The following is a 6,054-nucleotide window of genomic DNA, read 5'->3' as shown; positions in this document are numbered from 1 at the left end:
GCGGACGGCCACGTATTTCGACCTGGCAGACTGGCCAGGGAAGTCCAGAGACTGAGAGCAAGCCGAACGGCTGAGTGCTTGATGCCAAGTGTCTCCTTCGGCGGCGTGTACAGATTATATATGTTTTTATGGCCACGCCTTTCAGCGTGGCGCTCGTCTGGATCTGCCAATAAGGGATGTAAGATCCAGGGTAGGTACCACCCTATTGGTAAAGGTGACGCCCATATTTCAGCAGTGTTGTCGGTTCCAGAACGAGATTTCATAATTCTACTAAGTTTAATTTCAATTATATAATATTATAACTCTATATCATCTTCTTAATCTATAATCTTAACTTTATAATTTTACTACTAACAAGATTAAAATAATCAAGACATGGTATTATAACTTACAATATCCTAAGTACTTAATTCCAATTTTATTTTAATATTTTTATGATTTGATCAAATTAATTATATAACAAACCAGCTTGAAAAATATTTATTAAAATAACATCGATGTTAACTAAATAATAATTGTAAGTTCTAAGAATTATATTGACAATAATATTAACAATATTATTTTATTTGTGTATACACATTTTAAACAGTAAAATACAGAATCTTGATAAAATATAATTAATTGACGTCAGCATAAATGGAATCATAATATCAGATAAAACAGAGCAATGTCACTTAACTGAATGTTATGTAAGGCAGAAAAATTCTTTTACATTGGAAGAATTGAGAAGCATTTTTGTTAACAATGAACTAGGAACTAATTGATAATTATATATAAATTTATAAATTATGTATTTACGATATTATATAAATAATAACTACTAGTGGTCGGCCCGCTGTGTCACTTACGAGATGAGATACGGGTTCGATTCCCGATACCGGAAGAGCAGTAATTAATTTATGTAAGTGGTACGAGTACATGCATTTTATTTACGCTAGTCCCTAGACCGAACCGAAGCGTTGGAAGGATCATCTTGCCATCATATAGAAACGACCGGAATATGTCGACCGCATTAGTACCCTATGCATTTTTCTGTACGCAGATAATCCGGGCTTAGTTTCTCACGTTCCGGAGACGGGAGTTTTACATTTTATGATGGGGTAGGATTAAGTCCGGTCCCTTGGAAGAATTTCGGGATTTACTTCGTTGTACGGAGTCGTGTTTTATTGACCTCTGTTAATAAGTGCAAAAACCCAAGTATTTAACCGTGGCTAGTTGCATGGAATTTACTTTAGCTTTCAAAATTTACCAAAACGCACGTGTATGATTATTTATCACTATCAGCATCCTTAGTTAAAACCCAATTTTATTATTTACTTATTTTTGCCAATGGTTTTATGGGTAAACACCGCTTTGGTGTTTTTCCATACATCAAAGTTTTATATTTTTTTTTCTACAGATGGTAATTGAATTTAGTGGAGTTTACATATAAGAGTGGTGCATGACATTCTCACTTCTGATGAAGAGTGTTTCATAATCTGATTAATTGGCTTTAGGGCGTACAGATTTAATACACAAATAATTTCTTTTTTTTACATAAAGGGTTTGCATGTATTTTTTACCGTGACAGATGTTGCCAGCATAATGATTCAAAATATCACTATCACAATGATGTAGAAGTACATGCACACTAATTTAGAAGAAGTTTTGTTGAAAAGCAATATTTGAATGAGACAAATATGTATATGTTCGGATCTATAATTTATTTTTGCATTGTTTCATTTTGAAAATTAGATAGTATAGTAAAATTTATGAATTGAATTTAATATGTTTGTAGTTTTACACAAATTACTATAAAAGCCCATGAAATTAAATTATTTACTTTATTTAATTTAAAGAGTATTATCTGTAACGGGATGTACTCATAGCCTTTAAAATACTATTTTTTGCATTGTGTATTAGTTTTCAAATACATGTATGTAATGTTTTTTTTTTTTTCATATGTTTGATGTTCTAATAAATATTATGTAAATATCGTTCTGTTTTCATGAAAATCGGTACCTAAAATTCAAAATAATAATGTAATGATAAGGTTGTTAATGTGAGTAGCTGAAGGAACATTAATTCATGTAAAAAATATATATATTTATTTCATATTTTGCCTTAAAATAGTGAATAATGAACTATTGAACTAATGAATACACATGGTTTTGTCACACAGACCCCTAAACCTTTTCTGCTTTGTATGTACATACTTGTATTTCAGCTGTCGGATATATTCGATAAAAAGTCCGCGAATAATTGCTTGAAAATGAGTAAAATTTGTTATGTACAAATAATAATTATCAACATTCCTATATCCACATTTATAGGTGCATAGGACACTACAGTTGTACTCCAATCGCAGTATGTCTTAGCGATTTGTTTTATTTCAATACAAATAATACTGATCTTAAAGTACCTTGCATAATTATAAAATTTTCTTTAGAAATATTTATGCATCACTGCATATGAAAATTGGTTTTATAACCTTAAATAAAAATCTTCCTGCTGTTGTAAATTTGCATGCCACAATAATCATAAATTTTATTACAAGTTATGCTAGTCAACAATGTTTTGAATGCAAGTTCTGAAAAATAGATTCTTCAATGTAAACATTTTTTTTTTATGTACCCAAAAATGTAATATATATTTAAGCAATTTGAATTTGCAATAATAAGAATAGTATGTGCATATTTGAATCATTCACTTCCAAAACCCTCTATAATAGAATTCAACTAAATCCAGAAATCACTTTTTTTAAAAATAAATATTTCCCTTGTAATTTACCAAAATATTTCAATTTTAAAGCCATTTTCAATGAGTTGTAAATAACCTATTAGAAAATGGATATCAAGTCGGGATAGTGGGGTTCGAACCTCTGATTCATGAGTCCGCAACACTAGCCACAGTAACAAAGACTGATCCTAAAAAATGTAATCTTAATCAAAATGCTTCATTATTCAAACAAAATATATGATGCATGCGTCAGTATTGCCTTGCATAATACGAGAACGAGGCATATCCAGAAAGTAAAAGTTCTGTTTGGCGCTCGTGCTGTGAGTTTTTTTTTTTCCAAAAGTTGGCAACACTGATTAGTAGTGGGGGGTCTCCTGAGCACAATGAGCACAGGCTATTTTTGTAAGTACCAAAACTTGCCTCATAGTGTTCGTTTATGTGAAAAATGTCAATAAGAAATCCCGCTAAAGACCTTTTGATTCACAAACCTATAAATTTGTCTCTCTTTTCTGCTTCAAAATTTCTAATAACAGCAAGAGAAATGATTACACACATTTTTTATATGGTTTTCTTAATAAATCATATAAAAAAATATAATAAAACACATACTTATAATCTAATAAAAATAATTTAACTAATTACAGGAAGACCATCATAGAATGGATGATGGTCCTTATCAAGTACAGTTTTTAACTCTGATAATGATAATAGTATCATTGCGTTATAGAGCCTAGGAGGAGCTGGAGCTATAGGCCTATTTTTCCTTGGATGGGGAAGCTTTATGTGCTTTACTGCTCATCAAACACCTTCTTTTCAATATTCCAATGCTTATAGTAGATGCACAGGTCGCATTGATCTTTTCGCGGGTGGTGGATAGAAATGTTATCACGCTTTAGAACTTGATTAAAAACATTTCTACCCACCATTTTTGGCAGATTTGATTTATCACTCCATGAGTTATAGATACCCAGCATGTTGTTTTTTGATAAAAATGACACCTCTATTCTTTTAAATTTTTGTCTATTATAGTGGCTGGGTGTACCAACAACAACAAATGGCAACAAATCTAGCCATTTTTTTAACATTATTTATGTTGGCCATACTTAATTTAGATTTTTTGTTTATCTTGGCCTCTGGATAAATCAAATCTGCCTCCTTATGCAATGTGCACCACCTATTTAACATACTCTGTGAAATTGAGATGGTATTGATGAACATTGTGAGGCATACTTTTCGGCGTTCTCTATCTTGTGTAGGCAAAAATAAATCATGTCCATTATTTTTTTACATTTGATTTTAATGTTGTATTTGACCTCCTTTTTTTTATTTTTCTTGTTGTAGTCCATGAATATACGCTTTTTTCTCTAACCATGTTGGTAGTGACCAAAACATTTTAAAAACTAAAGAGCGATCGTTTTCATTTACTGCATAGCAATTCAACAAATTAGAAGCAATTTTTTTTGGAGCTTTATGGTTACACCTTTTTTTCATCTTCTTCTGTCCTTTCACACTACAGCGTTTATACGCCCCATCAAGCTTTTCATAGCCTAAATAGCTTTTCAGCTTTTTAGCCAAGCGCATTATCTCTTCAGTACTATTCTTGAACATTCTACAACATATTAAATAAAAACAAAATTAATGACATCTGATCGTTCTTTGTAGACTTTCGTATATACATAATGGAATTTAAAAAAGTTGAAAATTCATAATAAAAGATAATAGCTATAAAGAAAATACCTGAATTTAATTGTTTAACTGTCTCTATCCACAAATAATAATTATTGCAGAATGTTGGAAGGTGCAGCAATTCGATATGTATTGTATAATGAAGTTCACCTAAAATAAAAACATGCATTTAAATTAATGGATTATAAAATAGATCAGCACGTGGAATTACACTTAAATTTATACCCGTATATATTAATATGGAAATATTGAATTATAAATAAAATCATGATGATACCTTCTAATAATAGTATAAAACAGATGTCAGAAATATTCAATTAGAAAAATGTATTCATCCAAACAGCTGAAGAAGAGTTTTTTTTCTGAAAATATAAAAAACAAATCTATGAGATTCACAAACAAACAAATCAATAAAGACTACATTTTGCTATCGATAAACGTTTTTGAATTACGAAAAAAACATGTAAAATTACACTTACAAATAATATTGCCTTTTTTGTCAAAATAGCACTTAGATATTGTCTTCTTTTCTTAAAATAAAGGGTTTTGAAACACAAAAACACTGAGCACAACACAATTGTCACCAACTGTCAATTAACTCACGATATTTCATATTTGTTGAATTAATACCTAAAGTAACACTAAAATATTGTCTTTTAATGAAAATGAGCGATAAAGGGTTTTAAAGAATGAAAGCACTAAACACAACACCGTAATCTGAGTAATCTCCAGTCAGTACCGCTAACCAACTTAATGCCGCCAAAAACGAAATTGCCGCCAACAACAAAAAATGGCGGCCAACGCGAATGAAAAATTTGACTTAAGTAGGCATAGACAAAATATGTCGCACGTTAAAAATGACTAATGTGCGGTGTTGTCACATAAAGCGTTTTGAACGTGCATTATTTCGGGTGCCGAAACATAACTCGATTAGTATTTAAATAACTGAATCGATTTGTATATTTAACTCAATTGTGTAAATTTTTTACATAAGTCATATTTTACGTGCAACGGATATATACTGTTATTATATTATAATGATTTAATTTAAGCATTTTTGTGACTGCTTTGTAGGCACGAGACTATGTTTTTAAAAGCGCCATTAGAATTATTAATGGGCAGCAGTTTATATTATATAATGTGCCTAATCTTGTGCTAACACTCATATTTCTAAAAGTTTTTATTTTATTAAAAATACAACTGTGAAGTATGATTTCAACAAAATTGGAGAAAGTGACTGTTTTTTTAGGGATAGAAAACATAGTTTCTATTCATTGATCATCCGGTTCATCAATAAGAATGATTGATATGTGTATTTGAATTTTGACTGAACTAGCCACTTGTCCACATAATGTTGATGCTAAAGTTACAATATCAACTTTTTGGCATTTATTATTTTGGACATAAGATAATTTTACAATTTAAAAACTTTCATTGAAACTCATGATGTATTTAAAAAAAAGTAAATAGGCAAGTCCACACAGACCGAGCAGCCTCGCGAGGCATTTCCCAAGTGAAGAAACTGTCCCCGAACGAGCGAGGCTGCTGCGCGCGGCAAGCCCGAGCCATTTGTTGGTTTGTTCAGTTGAGAGTTAATACATCATGGCACCACATGTATGTGTTGCGGTGGCAGCTGTTGCTTGTATCCTT

At 31.0% G+C, this 6,054-nt stretch overlaps 1 long non-coding RNA gene across 1 annotated transcript; it reads right to left on the bottom strand.

Moving 5' to 3' along the window:
* Positions 1 to 4,035: 4,035 nt before the first annotated feature.
* LOC148284797 (uncharacterized) lies at positions 4,036 to 5,734 on the bottom strand. The gene is made up of 3 exons (XR_015823825.1): positions 4,682 to 5,734; positions 4,456 to 4,554; positions 4,036 to 4,327 (listed from the first exon to the last, which is right to left on the bottom strand). It is a non-coding gene; the product is annotated as an uncharacterized LOC148284797 (long non-coding RNA).
* Between the last annotated feature and the right edge of the window lie 320 nt (positions 5,735 to 6,054).

This window comes from Micrasema longulum, unplaced genomic scaffold (genome assembly GCF_059751315.1).
Source record: "Micrasema longulum isolate JH-2025_06_02 unplaced genomic scaffold, ASM5975131v1 h1tg000087l, whole genome shotgun sequence".
NCBI lineage: Eukaryota > Metazoa > Arthropoda > Insecta > Trichoptera > Brachycentridae > Micrasema > Micrasema longulum.
This window is presented reverse-complemented; position numbering and strand designations above follow the sequence as displayed.